Source organism: Haliotis rubra, unplaced genomic scaffold (genome assembly GCF_003918875.1).
Source record: "Haliotis rubra isolate DU_JTF1 unplaced genomic scaffold, ASM391887v1 Scf11, whole genome shotgun sequence".
Taxonomy (NCBI): Eukaryota; Metazoa; Mollusca; class Gastropoda; order Lepetellida; family Haliotidae; genus Haliotis; species Haliotis rubra.
Genome location: NW_025765003.1, coordinates 197,522 through 219,254, shown reverse-complemented (window position 1 = coordinate 219,254; position 21,733 = coordinate 197,522). Strand labels below are relative to the sequence as shown.

Below are 21,733 nucleotides of genomic sequence, written 5' to 3'. Positions count from 1 at the left end.
ACATATCCTCTTGCTTTTTTTGCCAGACTTTCAAACTGAGAGGTAAAAATTTTATCTCATTGTTGAATACATAAATTTCAAGCTTCATTAACTATCATAAAATGTTAAAAATGTGAAATATATTTCAAAACATATAACAATACTTTTTTTCTGGAAGTATATATAAATTTGAACAAATAGACATTATAAAATCTCATTAAATATTTTATATCTATCTGAGTACGAGTTCACTCTATTTTTCTGGATACAAGATACACATTTTAATTACACCTATGACATTTTCTTCTAGATCTACTAAGTCCATGAAAAGCTGAATTTCACCACTTTCAAGCTTTTTACTTTGATTTCTAGTCATTCCATTTATCTTGTATACAAAATTGTAGGTGTCTATATATATATGTGTGTGTGTGTGTGTGTGTGTGTGTGTGTGTGTGTGTGTGTGTGTGTGTGTGTGTGTGTGTGTGTGTGTTTCTTGCAATGAATCATGGGTAATATTCAGGGAATCTCCAACTTAATGAAGGTTTTTCTATCTCACCTACTGAAGAGCTCACTATCCTAGCTAGGATCGGTAGCTCAAGTTAGGACAGGGATAGGATCGTTTCGAGATTTTCATATTTGCTGCACCAGGTTACATAACGACATTTCCAAATGGCCACCGTGGAAGCCATGTTTAGAATCTGATTCAACGCCTGTGATTATGTTTTATAGGCATTTTCGATGGGAATATTCAGCAATAGTGATGCTGCAGAAGACTAGTAGTTTGTGAGATGCTTGAAAAAAATAACACTATTGACAGACGCCACAACATCTCACGTGACTTTCTGCCAGTTGAGCTAAAACAACTTAAAGGTGGGGTAAAATAATTACATTTTTTAACTAATGGCATAATAATGAAACAATCCATTTCTGTACATGTGTTTATTTCAAATTATAATGATAATCAAATCCAATTCAATCAATTTGCAAACATCATTTCACAAGTGATCGGAAGTTGATTGTGTTTTCCAAATGTTCAGTGATTATCAAACTAACCACTTAATTATATGTCATTTAAGTCAAACATTCTCAGACACAACTGATGATTACCAAGAGCCTAAATGGCATAATAATTGTTGTGTCATGCAGTAATACCAACAAGAATCAACTCCACTTGAGAGAGCACATGGAGGCTGTTGGTTATCTTCCACGTACCATATTCCCACAACCAGCTACATAGGACCCGTGAAGATCTGGGTAAGAATTGATCTTCAGCAACCAACGCTTGTCATCAGAGGCGACTAACGGGATCGGGTGGTCAGGCTCGGTGACTTGGTTGACATGTCATCGTATCCCAGTTGCATTGTTCATGATGTTGATCATTGGATTGTCTGGACCAGAATTGATTATTTACAGACTGCCACTATATAGGTAGAATATTGCCGAGTGCAGTGTTAAACTGTCTGACTGAGTTTGGTTTTATGCCGCTTTTAGCAATATTCCAGCAACATCACGGCGGGGGACACCAGAAATGAGCTTCACAGCAGTGTTAAACACCAAACCAACAACAACTAGATGCATAGGTATCTGTTACTTTCAATGAACATGTTGACCCAGATACTGTTTGGGAACAACTACTTGAAAATCAAGGTTGGATGCGACCCGTGAAGATTCAGGTAAGAATTTGTCTTCAGCAACCCGTGCATGATTGTCGTAAGAGGCAACTAATGATGGATGGTCAGACTTGCTGACTTGGTTGACACATGTCATCGTATCCCAATTACTTAGATAGATGCTCCTGATGTCAATCACTTGATTGTCAAGTCCAGACTCAATTAATTGCAGGCCAGTTCATACAGCTGGAAAATTGCTGAGTACTGACAGACAGACAAGAGTTTTATTGACAGTACAATTTTATTGTACTGTATTTAAACAGCAAACAAACAAACTAAAACTTTTCTGTATAATGCTTGCACAATGATGATGATGATGATGATGATGATGATGATATGATATTTATATAGTGCACATATCCATGTAACTAGTACATGCTCAAGGCGCTTGAGTGTTCCCTTTATCAACGGATTTATCTTTTTCTGGCATTCTTTTAACCAACTCAACTCCCTGGGGAGTATTCAACTCATGCAGCCTGTTAGGCGCAGCGAGGTATCACACAGCCTCATCCTCCCAAGGTACCCATTTGCAGCTGGGTGAACTGGGACACATAACCACAGTATTTTGTCCAATGATAGTGCACGTTACTATACCCACAACTAGGTGTCTGCACGTGTTCGTGTGTCCACCATCTGGTCACCAATCGTTGGTTAGTGGGTTCTTTTAAGTGCACAGGGTTGTGTACTGCACACTAGGGGTTGTGACAACACTGAAAGAGCCTGCAAGTAATGTTAGCTCCAAGGTTTTTACACCCGGTCACAAGTGGGGATCGATCCAGACACCTTTTGCTTACTAGCGCCGCGCCTTAGACAGCTCACTCACCATGCCCGACAATGGCTAAGTATCTAACCAAATTTCAAATTCTAAAGTCATAAGGTACATTTTTAAAACATAAATCACCAACATATAACGGTAATGGATATACCGCTAGTCCATTTGACTTCATTTTAGACTGATGAATTGCTCACTAACACAACATCTAACAAATACAACAAAATCAAACTTTGCACAGTCACATGAAATCAACAGACCAACTCATAATTCATGTCTCATAACTTTGGACAGCCGAATAAAAAGGTTTTTTAACAAACGATCATTATTTTGTTGTCGTTTTTCGCTGTTTCTTACGAGGGGGGACCACTTGCTGGTAGAACATTTCTAACATTTTATCCTGACATTTATCAGTTTAGTTTCTGGAAGACCAAAGCCAGCTTCATGTTAGTTCAGAAACAATGTATAATCATATTAATAACTCCCACCTGAAAATGACAATGTTGATATTTTTTACATTGCTATACTTTTGTAGCATAAAAACAAAAATGATAATTGATTGATAAATCTGAAAACCAAAAGAAAAGGAAAGTTAAAGAAACTCTAAACTTCATGCACGCACATGGACCATAATTAATAATCTAATCGTGAAAAAAGATGCACACCTTACGTCTAAATATGCTGTGCATAACATCAGACATAGAACTTAAGCGTTCACGCAATTGAAGTATTTCCTCGAACGCTTGACCAGCAGGAAACAATTACCGTTAATATCCCACCAAAATTGTTCAGTCAGGTCATTCATCTCACCAAGGACATGCTTCCATTAAATATTCCCAGAAAACCTTCCTCCTCAAGCTGATGCTATTTTCCTATTTCTCCAATCAGAGTTGTTTATTGGAAAGTAGTATGTGTCTCCATTCCAATGATGTATTAGTAGTGGGACTAGTTACTGACCAGCTTATGCTGGTCACTCCAAGACCACAGTGATCTTAATGGTCATGTGCAAAAGCATCAACAACTGACCGGTCACTTGGCAAGTAAAGAGTTTAATCAGATGTTGCTCATGCATATCAGCCTGAAAACTGGTCATCAATTTTATTGTATTTTTTGACAGATTTGTGGCCTTGAATTAGATTCCATCAATCACTGATAATGGCCTGTCTCCCTGGTTGAAATGGCTTAAGGAACATATTTTTTATATTACACATTCAGATTATTTCAATTTCCTGTTTCACCAATTCCTTGTTCAATCTGCTTAAAGGCTAGTGGCCAAACTACTAATACAAATTTTCGGGGGGCAACAAGGATAAATCACTTTATAAAAATGTTAAAACGCAAATAAAACAAAAAAAAGTATAGATGATTGGATTTAAAAAGTTAAAACCATGAAAGTGACATTAGAAATATTCATGGCCTCTAAAACATTAGCCCTACATGCTCAAAGGCACTTTTCCCATTTTTAAACTTTTCCCAGGATTTCTCATGACTAGATCCTTCCACAAAGCCAGAACTGAGTTCTGACTGGGGTTTATTCAAGACAAGTTGCAACAGAACTCCATCACATCACATTTTAAAAGGAAGCAGTTTGCTTATTGGACGATGACGGACAGAATGTTTAGACAGTCAAACCTTTTGTCACTTTCCAATGGTTATCGCTAATCAACCTTACTGATTCTTTCAAGCATTAGTTTTCGTGCCAAAGGCACATGACGACCAAAATTGTCATCAATGAGTTTATCAGTTCTGTGACCAATTCCTGGGAGCGGAAACCATGGTCCCAGAACTCGCAGACTTGGACGGGGTGTAAGTAAAACTGGGTGAAAGGAACTGATGTCCTCCTGGGATGAAAGCCTTGTGTAGAGCTTCCAGAGCGAGTTCTGTGTTGTCACTGTGTGACATTGTTCATGTTGTTGGGGGAATTAAGGAGAGACAAGTCACCAACACCCTCAGTTGACAAGACCAATGTCACATGACTCTTATTTATGCATAGGCCCCACATGACTATGAATACGTTAAAAGGAGCTTATTGCTGAGACCACACTCAAAGAATTATCTATGACTTGAGCTATGAACAGTTTTGACTATGTTTGCTGGTAAGATAGAAAGCATTCGTGACATGGTTCAGAAACATTGTCACGCATATCAAGAGAATGTAGAAAAAGATCCCGAAAATATTCCCCAAAAGATGTTCTGGCTAGCTATTCTCGAAACGTTCGTAGCCCTACGAACCCGTGAAGGTCCGGGTTAGAATACTGATCTTCAGTAACCCATGCTTGTCGTAAGAGGCAACTAACGGGATCAGGTGGTCAGGCTCGCTGGCTTGGTTGACATATGTCATCGGTTCCCAATTGCGTAGATCGATGCTAATGCTGTTGATCACTGGATTGTCTGATCCAGACTCGATTATTTTCGGACCGCCGCCATATACCCTACAAACTTCTTAAGCCCATTCTTAACACATTGGCTACAATCAAAGTTAAGAATTCTTAGGGCTACGAACGTTTTGAGGGCCCAGAAGTGTAGACACTGATACTGTGCTGGGCGTAGTAAGTCACATGATGCTCACAGGTAGTTTACCTTCTACACCCAAGGAATCTGTTTCAGCAGGTAACTAAGACTGGTTATGCTCAAGAAATTTTACAGTATTTTTACTAGTAACTGTATTGTGTAACGGTTGCAGACACATGACAAGTTGCAACCATATGAACAAAATGGCTGCAAAAACTAGGACCTCCAGAATATTCACCGTTAATATCCAAAATATTCAAAACATGTCAGAAATTACCACATTTATTCAAGTAGATGTATTGGTGTCTAAATTTTGTGTTAACCATACCCAGCAAACATTCAAGGATTTCAGAAATTACCATCTTTATTCAAGTAGATGCATAGGTGTCTAAATTTTGTGTTAACCATACAGGCAAATATTCAAGGATTTTAGAAATTACCATATTTATTCAAGTAGATGCATAGGTGTCTAAATTTTTTGTGTTAACCATACCCAGCAAATTTTCAAAGATTTTAGAAATTACCATCTTTATTCAAGTAGATGCATAGGTGTCTACATTTTGTGTTAACCATACCCGGGCAAATATTCAATGCAAGTCTTCATGCACTGAGATTCTTAACAATTATTCCACATACAAATCAATATGTGATCCTTATTTCAATGTTTAAAACAAACAGGAGGAGATATTCAATTTCATGAAATTATATACTTGTGTCTTCACAATTTCTTTACCATTCGACACATAAAGATCCGGGTTAAAATTGGTCTTCTTTGTAGTGGTGTGTGGTCCAGTGCATAGAGCTCAGGTCACGAATCAGTTGAAGTTAAGTAACGTCGAGCGCGGCGAGTCCTTGGATGGGTGACCATATTTGGCAGTTTGACTCCTGAGAGTTTCTAGGACTTCAGTCCTGCCCCCACTATGAAGCACATGTGATACATGTGGTCTCACCTTAGGCAAGTGAGTTTGTTCAAAACTTGTCTCTGTTCACCCAGCAGGAAATGGGTACCTGGTCAGATAAGTCATGTGACTATTAACCTTCTAGCACCTCACAGGCAGCTTGGATCATCTGGGGTAATAATAATCAGATTATGATTACAGCATCCAGTGAGCAACTAGTCAGATGGATACTAGGTGCTATATAAATTAATCATTGTCATTATTATTATCATATATTAATATTCAGCATCCCATGCTTCTCGTAAGAGGCGACTAACAGGATCGGGTGGGCAGGCTTGATGACTTGGTTGACACATGTCATCGTATCCCAATTGTGTAGATTGATGCTGTTGATCACTGGATTGGATTAGCAATATTCCAGCAATACCACAGCAGGGGACACCAGAAATGGGCTTCACACATTGTACCCATGTGGGGAATCAAACCCGGGTATTCAGCGTGATGAGCGGACACTTCAACAATTAGGCTACCCTACCGGCCCAGATCTAAAAATACCCAACATTCTTAAAGCTGATGCAGAGGAAGATAACTACCACTTTCTCTGACTACGTCATATTACATACAAACACACCAAGAAAAGTTCAATTTGTTATTTTCAAATGTGTCCATCTGGAATGAAATATGAATACAAAAAAAGCAAAATACATAATGAATCTTGTTCCTGATTTTAAAAGAAATCTGCAGTTCCAAAGACTATTAAGACATATTCGGTATTGTGTTTATTGATGTCCCAGTGTATAAGAACTGGTATGTAATATAGGTGCTCTTAATATGATTACATATAAGCATCCTGTCTTGCTGTGTGGAAACAAAAAATACCACAAAGCTATTGTCTAAATAAGAATATTTTGATTCAAACACTATGCAAAGTTAAGGGTAACCTTAATATCAGAATAAATAAATTTGGATTTCTTTTTGACTTGGATCTGTAGTAGCATCAGGCCAAGAAAAAAACATTTAGTGGGTTCAGATTTGGTCAGATTTACTCTCTCAAGGCAATCAAGTATTTAATAGTGGTATTTGTTTCCAAATGTACTTGAATAGAAACGCTTGTTTTAAGTTTAATTTAATTGTTTTTACATGATCTTCCGCAATAACCTAACTTAAAGTTTCATGTTAAGATGTACATACCCTGGAGTGAGTGTGTGAGGTTTTAAGCCATTTTAAGCAATATACTTGTATATATTACAGCAATATCACAGCGGGGGGAACACCAGAAATGGGCTTCACACATTGCACCCATGTGGGGATCGAAACCAGGTCTTCAATGTGGCGAGCAAACGCTTTAACCACTAGGCTACCCCACCGCCCCTACATACCCTAAAGACACCAAACCCGATTCTTCCAATAAACCAGCATTTTCCATAGAGGCCTTCACTGAAGACTGAGATATCTGGCAGCTGTGATTGGATGATTTTTTGTGCAAGATTTTAAACTTTTCTATTATCCATATCTTTCCAGTAATTAAAACTGACCATGCTTTTCAATATTGAATTTTTCTTAACATGAAAACTTATGATGAATGTCATCACAGATATTTTCAAGCATCTGACATTTGACATTGCTGCAGAACTATAGTTGACATTTGCTGCAGAACTACAGTTGGAGTGTTTACCTTCCTGTAAGTGGAAAAGGAACTGGTTTAGCTTGTTAATTGTTTTCATTGCTGCTTTAAGGTCAGACTGTCTCCACATGTTCATGTAATAGCTGTTGAATGACTGGTTATTGTTTAAGAAAACACAACATTACTAACAAGTCTGTGAGAAAACATTGGTTTTGTGCACCCTGGCTTCATGTGACATTTGAGCTTAATTGCAGAAGTGACGTCACAATCTCCATCTCACATATCAATAACCTCACACAGGGTTTCTGTTATTGAAAATTTATATCTCAGCAACCCATCCAAAGGATTCTTCTTAACAAGAGTTCAGCAAAGATCAACATGTAAACTGACAGACTCAATTTGGCACAATCTCCCAAAATATTTCAAATGAGGGATTTTACTGCAAATTAGAATGAAAATGATGTTTTCTTGAGGATTCTTGAAAAAAGTCCTTATGCTACCAGTGAGTAAATAATGGCATTGGTACACTGGAAATCGGCTCAAGCACTGTACCCGTGTGGGGAATTGAATTTGCATGACAAGTGAATACTTTTACCTCCAGGCTGCCCCACCACAAGGTGTTACCTGTTGTATTTGAGACATTATGTTGTGAGTGAGTGAGTGAAAACAATTTAATGCAGATTAAATAATTACAATTAGGTCTCGCATGGCTTGGTCTTTAGAAATATTTGGCCGGTGGCTGTCCCGAATTAGAGGAGTGACTGAGTTTAGTATTATGCCATACCAGCAATATTCCAGTTTTGTCTGTAAATAATCAAGTCTGGACCAGACAATCCAGTGATCAACAGCCATGTGGATTATGGATGGTCTTAAATAGGATCTGCATGCATTTTAACTGTCAAACACTTTAGCTCCCAACACAACATATATCACAATCACTGTATCTTCAAACTTTTGGGGGGCGGTGGGGTAGCCTAGTCTTCACACCGAAGACCCGGGTTCGATTCCCCACATGGGCACAATGTGTGAAGCCCATTTCTGGTGTCCCACGCGGTGATATTGCTGGAATATTGCTAAAAGCGGCGTAAAACCATACTCACTCACTCAAATTTTGGGGCCAATACATAGCCATCGCTTATGTCATAATGGAATTAAGAAGATACCGCAGATCATCAGGATGGGCTTACAAACACTCCAACCACTTCCGAAAATAATGAAGGATTCTTATCTGAATAAGTTCTTCGGACGCCTTTTATCAATCAATTTTTCAGATAAGGGGAGATAACAATGTGAGAGATAGATAACTGTTTCAATCCTGCTCATTTATGCATAATATTTAACACATATTAGTCAGTATTTTTCAACAGTATATATATCAGAAAAAATACTGTTTTTGTGCTTTGAAAAGCCCTCCCCCTAAAATTTGATATCTCTAATTCAAATATGTGATGCATGTCGTCTCGAATACCTGCAGGGTAATAAATAGTGGTTAAAATACAGTTGAGGCTACTGTCAGGTCAACAATTTCTTGTTCAAGGAAATGAATTTTCACGTTCAGGCCGTATGGATGACACTGTGACATCTCGAGCATCAAGGGAGTTATCAATCAGTTATGACATATTTAGATTGTCTGCCACATCTTGGCCGGGCATTCATTCCAGGAACAATTCAGTCATCAGGGAGTTCACATAATAAGCATTCAGGTGCAATCTTCTGTGGAAGCTGATATCCTGATAACTACTTCTAATGGGCTGAGCCAGACATACATGCATGACTTGACTTTGATGTATGATGAAAGAATATATGACACAGTTATGATATTTTCCTTCCTACTGTTCTGAAAGGATTTGACAAATAGCGACTTTGATGTGTACCTTCACAAAAACCTATCATATACTTGAACAAATGGCAGCTATGTAAGAGTTGATTTTATAACAAACAATTTACTTGTGTAATTTCCTCTATCTTGATCTTTATTTGTAAAATGTGTAAGACTTTGATGAATGCAGGCACTGACACTAGTGTATAGGAAAACGGTGTGGAAGCTAGAAGGGCTGGGTTACTGATGGGGAGAGTGGGGTCAAGGTCACTGACACTAAGGTTACCATGAAGGGGAAAAGTGAAAACAAAGTGGAGTATCTACATCTGACCAAAATGGAGAATCTACATATCGGACCAAAATGGAGTATCTACGTCTGACCAAAATGGAGTATGTACGTCTGATCAAAATGGATAATCTACATATCGGACCAAAATTGAGTATCTACATCGGACCAAAATGGAGTATCTACGTCTGACCAAAATGGAGTATCAAATTTACGTCACAGTTTGGAAACATTACATTAGCAACACATCATGTTGACTAATTTTTTTAATAACATTTGACAAACAGTACGCAGATTTCACATATGCAAATTGTGTGCGTAGCAGTGCAGTGATTGCACAGGACATGCTTTCCCATTTTGGGGTCCTTTCATAAATTCTTTTTGATTTTGTACTTTATGGAATCTGACAATGTTATACAGCTAAGGGTTTGGCATCTTGTAACTTCTTGGGTTCTTGGATCATTCCACTGTTAATGGTGACCAATCAGTGACTTCCGTGGTTAGCATTGTTAGCATTGATCAACACTGTCCAAGATAACACATACCGGTAACAAAAAGAATTGTCAAGCCCCACCAGGGCCCTTTTGCACAAATCTGTTGGTGATCATAATTCTCTTACTTTAGCATGGACTTTCAACAGTCATGGTGCCAAGATGGTTTCATGTCACAGACGTCACAGTGCACAAAGATTTCGTATTACCAAGGTGATCCTAATTCCTATACTTTAAATAGACTTTATGTCAGTCATAGTATGAAGATTTCTTTGTGAGTGAGTGAGTTCAGTTTTACGCCACTTTTAGCAATATTCCATTAATATCACGGCAGGGAACACCAGGAATGTGCTTCACACGCACCCATGTGTGGAATCAAAACCATGTCTTTGGGGTGACAGGCGAATGCTTTAACCACTAGGCTACCCCACCGCCCAAGATGGCTCTGTGTGACGGCCACCGGATTCACATATTTGTCTCTTACTAGCATCATAAGTTGATGGGGATCAGTTCTCATTGGGAATCACCATGAGGTGTGGTTCAACCATGCAGATAACTGGTTACACGAACAATCAATTTGAGAAAAATCACTTTTACACAAACCCTGATGAGCACAAACAAAAACATTTATATTCATTAATTCCAAGAAGCATTGCAAGAAACACTAGGAACACAGCAATTTCGCAGCTCAGTTTCCTCCTGCAACACCCAGTGTCGCATAGCAGCCCATGCAATAGCCTAACGCTTACCACAGCTGACTGCTATTTCCGGCTCTATATACGAGACAAATACACATGGTAATCTTAACCCCTGTATATAATACAATGCCTAGCAAAAACAATGTAGAACTGAAAAGGTAAATAATCTTGTCTAGTGATGTTTAATTGCAAATTTGATGTCTTCACTACCAAAGTTGTTTTCTTTTGTTCGTTCATGAGAAACGATACAATGCCGTTTTCTAACTGGTCATCCAAAAAGGTTTGACAAAAGTGTTTCCCGTAGATAAGCCAACCCCTTCTACAGGCTGCTTTTTTTGGTCTTCAAAATTCGGCTTCTCTGCGGTTACATATGGTAGTCTCTGAATACATATAATTTTGACAGTAACAAATAATCCCATTTAAATTGAAAAGGAGCCCCAGTGAGATGGGAGATTCAGAACCTGGGAAAATGGAGACTTGCTTCATTTAGGGCTTAGCATTGCAGGAAGGGCTGGGCAGTAGGGAAAAAAATTCGGTTCAGGGGCTGTGAGACAGACTACATTGCAGGGAGGGCTGGGCTGTAGGGAAAATAATGTGGTTCATGACTGTGAGACAGACTACATTGCAGGGAGGGCTGGGCTGTAGGGAAAATAATGTGGTTCATGACTGTGAGACAGACTACATTGCAGGGAGGGCTAGGGCAGTAGGGAAAATAATGTGGTTCATGACTGTGAGTGAGAGGGTCCGCCAGACTACATTGCAGGTAGGGCTAGGCTGTAGGGAAAATAATGTGGTTCATGACTGTGAGACAGACTACATTGCAGGGAGGGCTGGGCTGTAGGGAAAATAATGTGGTTCATGACTGTGAGACAGACTACATTGCAGGGAGGGCTAGGCTGTAGGGAAAATAATGTGGTTCAGGACTGTGAGACAGACTACATTGCAGGAGGGCTAAGGGAAAAATAATGTGGTTCATGGGACTGTGGAGAGGAAAATAATGTGGTTCAGACTGTGACATACATTGCAGGGGAGGCTGGAAGTGGTTCATGACTGTGAGACAGACTACATTGCAGGGGAGGGCTAGAGGGAAAATAATGGTTCTGTGGGCTGTAGGGAAAATAATGTGGTTCATGACTGTGAGACAGACTACATTGCAGGGAGGGCTGGGCAGTAGGGAAAATAATGTGGTTCATGACTGTGAGACAGACTACATTGCAGGGAGGGCTAGGCTGTAGGGCAAATAATGTGGTTCAGGGATTGTGGGCTGACTGTGAGGCAGTAGGGAAAATAATGTGGTTCAGGGACTGTGGAAAATAATGTGGTTCAGGGACTGTGAGACAGACTACATTGCAGGGAGGGCTAGGCTGTAGGGCAAATAATGTGGTTCAGGGACTGCGAGACAGAATACCCATGCAAGTGCAATGGCCACATCGCCAGGAGGCAACTATTATCAATCTGAAATTATCCGTTTTCTTATGGCACCAGAACTTTGTCTGCTAGTAGTATAACTGACTGTACCCCTATTCAAAACTAAAGATTAATCATGTTTTGCCTCGAGGTTCAGTCAAATGCCACCAAATTTTCATCCAAAGTGCCATTAACACTGCCTTAAGTCAACAGCCTGTTCATTATGTGAGAGCTTGGCTTGTATCAGATAAGTAAAGTTGTGGAATTACATATCATATATAATAAAATGTAATGAATTGTTATTGCTGTAACTGCAATCAATGGGGTTCAACTACTATAAAATACATAATTCATTATTTTCTTTATTAATGGTTTTCAAAATTTACATCTCAGCAAATGGATGTTCCCAAATGAAATTGTAAGAATATCTGTTTGCTTCATATTTGCAAAAAGAAAAATGTATCTCTACTCGATAAGTACCATAAAATTTCAACAATTTGGGTGTATTTGTTTCTTAATGGGGAAAGACCCGTGAAAATCGGGGTAGAATAGGTCTTCAGCAACCCATGCTTGCCACAAAAGGCGACTATGCTTGTCGTAAGAGGCGACTAACGGGATCGGGTGGTCAGGCTCGCTGACTTGGTTGACACATGTCATCGGTTCCCAAGTGCGCAGATCGATGCTCATGCTGTTGATCACTGGATTGTCTGGTCCAGACTCGATTATTTACAGAACCCCGCCATATATCTGGAAAATTGCTGAGTGCAGCGTAAAACTAAACTCACTCACTCACTCTAAATGGGAAAAGCTTAAAGATGGAAATGATAAATGCAATTTTAATACTCAGGTTTTTAAGTATAGGAAATATTAACTTCAACCCATTAATCTGTTAATTAATGACATAAAATAATAAGACAACAAGAAAAGAGACAGTTCAAAACTAATGCAAGAAGTATTTCAGCTACATGAGTCGTTCAACTCAATGGGGGAAGAAAGCCCAAACTGATGCAGGCATCAGACATTGACCTTTTTAATGAAAACTGAAGAACATGGCCATGGTACTGACAAACTAGAAACCCTGGTCTGGTTTCGAGACCCGTGAAGATCCAGGTTAGAATTGGTCTTCAGTTACCCATGCTTGCTATAAGCAGCTGCTAATGGGATTGGGTGGTCTGGCTTGCTGATTTTGTTGACACTTGTCATTGTATCCCAATTGCGTAGATTGATGCTCATGCTGTTGATCACTGGATTGTCTGGTCCAGACTCGGTTATTTCAGAACGCAGCCATAAAGCTGGAATATTTCTGAGTATGACGCTAACAACAAACCAACCAACCAAACAACTAGGTTTCGAACTCCAGTAAAGTTTTCTGGCCCATGTGACAACTCAGCAAAGCAAACTGTGGCTACCAGTGAGTGCTTTCAAGTAAGAACTAACTATAACTTGTCAAATATCTGTCTTTTCTGATTATGGATAAGGAATCCATGGACGATTTACAAAGTATTTGTCTATTCTGATGAGGCAGATTTGGATTAATTGTCTTTCCATTCTGATAATGGATATGGAAGACGTGGATGGATTGTCTGCCCATTCTAATAATGGATAAGGAAGACATGGATGGATTGTCTGCCCATTCTGATAATTAAGGAAAACTGATAATAAATGATAAGGAAAAAGGAAGACATGGATGGATGGATGGATTGTCTGCCCATTCTGATAATCTGCCCATTCTGATAAATAAGGAAGACGTGGATAGATTCTGTAAGGGAAGACTGCCCATTCTTCTAATAATGGATAAGGAAGACATGGATGATAATGGATAAGGGAAGACATGGATGGATTGTCTGCCCATTGAAGCCATGGATGGAGGATCAGTTCCAACACATATTCCAGTGAAATGAGTAAGTCAAAATTTAACTTTGCATCAGCATTATTTCAGCCATGACCAAAGTTAAACAAGTAAATATTGTCAATTAATATAACAGACAAATAAACAAAAGACTTTGAAGTTTAGGTTAATGTGGCAAAGGAACACCTCTTTCTTCCCAAACAATTCATTGATGTCATTTGTCACATCATAAGATCCCAAATTCCAAGATGGCGTCCACAAATCTGATCCCATATATCAACAAAAATCCTTTTAAGGTATAACATAATTTTGTAGAAAAGATGGAAATGAAACGCTTTGATTTGTTTATCAAAGTAAAATAGAGCTCTCTCAGACATGTAATTGTTCCTCTGCAGTCATTTTTTAGAAAGTGGTCATATGGAACAAATCCCATAGAATCTGTTACAGTCATTTCCAAGTAAATACAACATGTTTATTATATAGTTAAGGTCACTTTCAGTTCAAGTAATCATTGGTCTAGAAATAATTTTTGGCCACTGCTGATGGATGGCATGGTAACGACTCAAGCATCAGGGAGTATTCAATCAGTTATGACATATTCAGTTGTCTGCTGCATCTCGCCTGCCCGAGCATTCATTTCACGAACAATTTTGTCACCGGGGAATTCACATTTTGAGCATTCAGTTCCATTCTTGTGTAGTGTCTGATTTCCTGACAACTAATTTACATCAGTGGAACATATCCCAAATGACATACCAATATCCTGACAACTATGTCTAATGGGCTAAGTCAGACAAACATGCATGTGTTGACATTTCTGTACGATAAGGGAATATATGACACAGATATCATATTATCCTTCAAACTAATCGGAAAAGGTTTGAAAAGTAATGACTTTGATGTGAAACCTTCCCCATCACCTAATGTGTTTGCTGGGTTTTTATCACACCTTCTGAACAAACACAACTTAGTTTCAACAGAGACTATACAGGCCTACCAAAGAAAACTTTCCAAATGTGCAGAAAAATGCAGAAAAGTCCACATTAATCGTGCAAATAGCAACATAAACATATAACCTCGCAACTGAAATCGTAAAAACAACAACGAAAGACTATGAAACAGCAACATTTTTATATCAGTGAACTTTGACCTCTACTGCACATGCAATCCGAGTTTCTTAAAATTTCCAAGCAACCGTGAATCGCTTTGTGTAGAAAAAGTATTGAATATGTCGAAAAAATTGCTGTCAATCATTTCATACGAATGGAAAGTAAACTAAACAAGTGTGCACACAAGTATGATGATGATAAATGCCAAATAACACAACAGAAATACTTAAAAAGGGAATGTAACTTTTGTCCAAGCTGGAAAATGTCAACATGCGGTAGAGACTTCCTCTTCCATGTGCGCATGCCCATAATCGAAGTTGCAGGCTCTTCGTTTTTTTCTCCAGTTTTAGTGATTTAAAGTGACTGTTTTTTCTGTTTCAGTAGCGAGGTAATATGTTTATGTTGCTATTTCCACAATTAATGTGGACTTTTCAGCGTTTTTCTGCACAGTGGTAAAGTAAGGCCTGCTATATATCAGTATATGCTCTCTGGTTTCAAACACTGTGTGACAAGGTTGCTTTGGAGAACACGGTTCCCCTGTTTGCCACTTTGAAGAACTGTGAATCTCACGGAACTGATATGTCTTGACCAGAGAGATCATGTGACCCGAGCAGCATATTACAATATATAATATGGTGACCACCCAAATCAGCAACCTGACCACATGATACCCATAGTCTCCTCTTACGACAAGTATGGGTTGCTGAAGACATATTCCCACCCATATCTTCACTGGGTTCACTTTGGTGGTGGGTCAGTGTTGTAGCCTTGTGGTTAAAGTGTTCACTTGTCACGGTGAAGACATGGGTTTGATTCCTAACATGGGTACAATGTGTGAAGCCTGTTTCTGGTGTCCCCCATTTTGATATTGGTGGGGATTTGGAGTGAGAACTGATACCCATCAACTTATGTTGCTTGTAGAAGACAACTATGTGAATCAGGTCACACAGAGCGATCTTGGGCGGTGGGGTAGCCTAGTGGTTAAAGTGTTCACTTGTCATGGTGAAGACATGGGTTTGATTCCAAACATGGGTACAATGTGTGAAGTCTGTTTCTGGTGTCCCCCATTTTGATATTGGTGGGGATTTGGAGTGAGAACTGATACCCATCAACTTATGTTGCTTGTAGGAAGACAACTATGTGAATCAGGTCACACAGAGCGATCTTGGTGCTTGTAGGGGGTAGCCTAGTGGGTTAAAGTGTTCACTTGTCATGGTGAAGAAATGGTTATGGTTCCAAACATGGGTACAATGTGTGAAGCCTGTTTCTGGTGTCCCCCATTTTGATATTGGTGGGGATTCGGAGTGAGAACTGATACCCATCAACTTATGTTGCTTGTAGGAGACAACTATGTGAATCAGGTCACACAGAGCGATCTTGGGCGGTGGGGTAGCCTAGTGGTTAAAGTGTTCACTTGTCATGGTGAAGAAATGGTTATGGTTCCAAACATGGGTACAATGTGTGAAGTCTGTTTCTGGTGTCCCCCATTTTGATATTGGTGGGGATTTGGAGTGAGAACTGATACCCATCAACTTATGTTGCTTGTAGGAGACAACTATGTGAATCAGGTCACACAGAGCGATCTTGGGCGGTGGGGTAGCCTAGTGGTTAAAGTGTTCACTTGTCATGGTGAAGACATGGGTTTGATTCCAAACATGGGTACAATGTGTGAAGCCTGTTTCTGGTGTCCCCCATTTTGATATTGGTGGGGATTTGGAGTGAGAACTGATACCCATCAACTTATGTTGCTTGTAGAAGACAACTATGTGAATCAGGTCACACAGAGCGATCTTGGGCGGTGGGGTAGCCTAGTGGTTAAAGTGTTCACTCATCATGCTGAAGAAATGGTTATGGTTCCAAATATGGGTACAATGTGTGAAGTCTGTTTCTGGTGTCCCCCATTTTGATATTGTTGGAATATTGCTAAAAGCAGTGTAAAACCATACTCACTCACTTTGGTAGCTGCAGCGAACATGCCTGTTTTCAGTTTTGAGTCAAGTGTGGGTCAACCAGTGATTGAAAGCATGAACACCTATCCACATCATCCAGGCATGAGGTATCAGCGAAGATCCTGGGTTAGAATTGATCTTCAGTAACCCATGCTTGTCGTAAGAGGCGACTAACGGGATCGGGTGGTCAGGCTCGCTGACTTGGTTGACACATGTCATTGGTTCCCAGTTGTGCAGATCGATGCTCATGCTGTTGATCACTGGACTGTCTGGTCCAGACTCAATTATTTACAGACTGGATGTGGCATAAAACTAAACTCACTCACTCACTCCAGGCATGAGGACAAGCAGTTACCAGCCCTGACAACCTCTGTAGATTGCTTAATAACAAAATCCTGTAGGGATTCCAGGTTAGAATTTGTCCACATGATTGGGTGACCAGGCTTTTCATTGCACATCATAGCCAGGTAACATGATGTGTAGCTCATGACATCCACCACTGGGCGGACTCTTCCAGACTAAATTACTTATATACAGCTGGAATATTGCTGACAGAGGCATTAAACAACAAGGAGCCAAACTACAAACACAGAGTCCTCATGAAATGGGTAGTGAATAGAGACAGAAGATTAATACATGCAACTAGTAGAACATCTTGATGGTCGTTCAACATCCTGAGCAAGCTGTCCCAACTGGATTACCTGAAGCTCTTAAACAGCAGGCAAGTGAGCGAGTGAGTGGCTTGGTGTTTGAGTGAGTGAGTGAGTGGGTGGGTGGGTGGTTTGAGGTGGGTGTGAGTGAGTGAGTGAGGTTTGGTGGGTGGTGGTGAGTGAGTGGCTTGGTGTGTGAGTGGCTTGGTGGTGTGTGGTGGGTGGGTGGGTGAGTGAGTGAGTGAGTGAGTGAGTGAGTGAGTGAGTGAGTGAGTGAGTGAGTGAGTGGGTGGGTGGGTGGTTTGGTGGGTGAGTGAGTGAGTGGCTTGGTGAGTGAGTGAGTGAGTGAGTGAGTGAGTGAGTGAGTGATGAAGGTCTCAGACATGTACCACTTTCGTGAAACCGCCAAGCACAGGTACAATGCTGCTTGAACCATGATTCAGACCAACAAATGTAGGTTTCTGACTTGGACCTAATACTAAGGAAGCCAACATATCTGAGTGATTTGCAGCCCCTTAGACAACTGGGTCGCATGTTTCCCCATACAAGTAGAACCAAAGAAAATCCAAATTGTTTTGTTAGAAATCATCAGATTTGTAAACCATTTTCATCTCTCCAACTTTTCCAACTGAATATGAAGTAAGATGAGAAGGAGAAGAGTTGTAATTGTACTTCTGAATAAAATAATTGCTGAAGGGTGTTTTGTTTCCCAAAACAAATGATAAAATAATTGTCAGCAAAGAAGTTGTTTAACCCGAGTCATCAGTTGACTTGACAGTTTCTTGTAACAACATAAGGATATTAAAGATCATCAGAAACATTTCTTTCCAATGATTGGTAAACATTTGGTTGACATTACAGGATTGGTGGAGAAGATCAAACAACAACTGAGTATATTGCTATAGTCTGGATCTGTTCGTGAAAAGTGATATTCAAAAAACTTGGAAAAAGGTTTTTTTTAATTTTTATTTTATATTTTTGAAAATGTGGGCATGCAGGTACAGAAAGTGTATTAAAAGACACACTGCATCCAATACAATGGGAACAGGTCAAAAGGGCCGCATGACAAAAGGTCCCCAAAACGGAAAAGTCAAAAGGGCCACAAGAAAGTCAAAAGGGCCGCAAACCCCAAGTCAAAAGGGCCGCATCAAAAAGTCAAAAGGGCATAAGACCCCTAGTCAAAAGGGCCCCATATGAAAAATAATAACATCTTTTTTTAAACGTGTATTATAGTAAAAGGTTATATACATCTATACAATGTATACTTTATACATAATAGTTCAGTTTTTAATAGATATTTTTTTCAATATTTGAAAGAAAATGCTGACAAAGAATAGATGTATGTGATGGTTATTTATTTCATCCAAGTAACAACACACTTATCATTTATGACTATGACAAATACTTTGGCAGAGAAATAAACAATCTGTCTGTCTATATCAGCAAATGCCAAAATTAGGTGAGGTTTTCTTCACTTTATTGACTATGTGAAATCTTATTATATAATAGGACTAACAGAGACATGGCTTCACCAGTTTGACTTGTCAAATATTTTACAGATTTCAATATGCTATTAAATTGTTTTCAGGCAATCAGAAAGGTTGGTATGCAGGTGGTATTAAAGTTTTAGCTAGAAATTCTATTGAGAGATTTGTAACACCCTTAAATATGTCACATATATAGGTATGTTCTTAAACTTAATCAAGAAATATGTGCTATTTTCAGCTTGAGCATTTAATTGTTGAACACCTTGAATGTTTTACTTCAGATCCAGTTTTATTGATTATTGGTGATTTTAATGCAAGATCGGGTGATTTTCAGGACAGTATTCCTGATTTTGATGACAGTACAAGCAGTGATTTTGAATTTGCTAACACAGTTGTTACTCAACAACAGACAATATTTTTGTATTAAAGGCTCTTATTCAAAAACATATATCTAAATGGAAAGGTTGATTCTATGTAGCATGTATAGATTTCCGTAAAGCCTGCGACTCTTTTGATAGAAAATGTATAATTATATATCAGATAGGGTTATCGGGAAACATTTTCAGTGCTTTATGGACTATTTATGAAAAGAGTGAAAAATAAAGAAAAATCTAATGATTCTTTCTCAGAGGTATTTGAATCATCCATGGGACTACGTCATTGAGTTTTCAAACACTTCACTCACCTTACTGCCATGGTAGAGGGAAGTGATATCAAAAACAAGTCTGTCCAAGATTTTAAAGTCACATATTGACACTGAGTCAACTCAACTGACATATGTATTCCAATTGTAACAATGAAAACAATACTCTAAAATATTCTGACAGTATTCACTGAAGAGCAAAGAAATCTTAGGGATTAGTGACAGCTTACACGATTGTCAAAACACAAATATGGCATCAAAGGGATATGTGTTTTTGTGAAATATTTTAGTTTCTTACAGGTGTGTTGTGGTACTTGTATGCATTTCTCTGTATTTGTCATAATCATGCATGCTTAGATGAAATAAATAAACATCACATACATCTATTCTTTGTCAGCATTTTCTTTCAAATATTGAAAAAATATCTTATTAAAAAGTGAACTAGTATGTATAAAGTTACATTGTATAGATGTATAACCTTTTACTATAATACACTTTTTTTATATGGGGCCCTTCTGACTAGGGGTCTGAGGCCCTTTTGACTTTTTGTTGAGGCCCTTTTGACTTTTTGTTGGGGCCCTTTTGACTTTTTGATGCAGCCCTTTTGACTTTTTGATGCAGCCCTTTTGACTTTTTGTTGGGGCCCTTTTGACTTTTTGTTGGGGCCCTTTTGACTTTTTGATGCGTCCCTTTTGACTAGGGGTTTGCGGCCCTTTTGACTTTCTTGGGGCCCTTTTGACTTTTCTGTTTTGGGGCCCTTTTGTCATTCGGCCCTTTTGACTAGGACCCAATACAATCATATTGACTTGTTAAGTGCAGGATGTTTGTTGTATCACAATCAGCACAGTTGGAATTATGGTCAGTTTCATCAGGAGCAATGCAAATTTAAGATTACATAAATTATTTTTATGTCATGACATACATATATAGAACGTCATACTAGTGCATTTGGATGTTCGAAGAACGAGTTGTTTCTCAGGAAGTTTACATGGGTATATAATACATAATAATCTACAGCTGGCTATTCTTTACAAATATTTGTCTCCAAAGGCTCCGCTTTGAAGAAATTGATGCTGCAAATTCTGTTTGAAAGTCAGTTTGATAAACAATAAAAAATGGCGCCATTGATTCGACAATTTTCTGGAGAGGATTTGTGATTAGATCCCGCTGTGAAAATGTGAAAACGTCAACAGAAATGGGATCAATGGAATACAAAACATGGATGAGAGAAATGACGCTTGATAAAATAGGGTTGATTATGATGACTATACAACTATGCTAAACTATACAACACGGTCACTTGGGGCATCCGAAAAGGAACTCCCATACCACTTTGGCGTTTACAGCTGGCATTTCTCTCAAAGGAATTCATTAAGATTTCAGACTTACGTCTAAAACTAGGATTTTCATGGCAGGAATACAGCTATAACCGACTTTCGGAACTTCCGTCAGAGTAAGCATCGTCTTACAATTTCCTTTCGCTTCATTACGACACATGCCTGATCGGAACAAACGTCCAATGGGGCGTTTTATGTGATTGTGCCAGGAAAATCAGCCCACCATGTTTATATTGAATTATAGACATGCAAAAAGTTACACTTGTCATGGAGTTGATTTCTTCCTGAGCTACAGGGAAGAGTAAACTATAGGAGTTAAAGGTGATTGTGTGACATTATCCTAAGATGAAGCCGACTTTCTTTCAGAAGATGAATGGTAGAGATCCAGCTTTGAAGTCCAACTGTTTTATTCTCACCAGTTGAAACTGAATAGTTTCACAGATAACACAAATTGGAGATAGTTTTTCTATAAATGTAGACTTGTGTTGACGTTGTTTGTAATTAACGATTTCTTGCTTTTATCCTGGAACACTTAAAGTAGTGTGAAGGTCAT

General features: G+C 38.9%; 1 protein-coding gene and 1 long non-coding RNA gene across 2 annotated transcripts in view; both read right to left on the bottom strand.

Moving 5' to 3' along the window:
• The window catches only part of LOC124284024 (leucine-rich repeat and coiled-coil domain-containing protein 1-like), a 119,997-nt gene that overhangs the window by 45,598 nt on the left and 52,666 nt on the right, over positions 1-21,733 (bottom strand).
• Positions 4,604-20,408, bottom strand: LOC124284038. The gene is made up of 3 exons (XR_006900460.1): positions 20,339-20,408; positions 7,636-7,639; positions 4,604-4,614 (listed from the first exon to the last, which is right to left on the bottom strand). It is a non-coding gene; the product is annotated as an uncharacterized LOC124284038 (long non-coding RNA).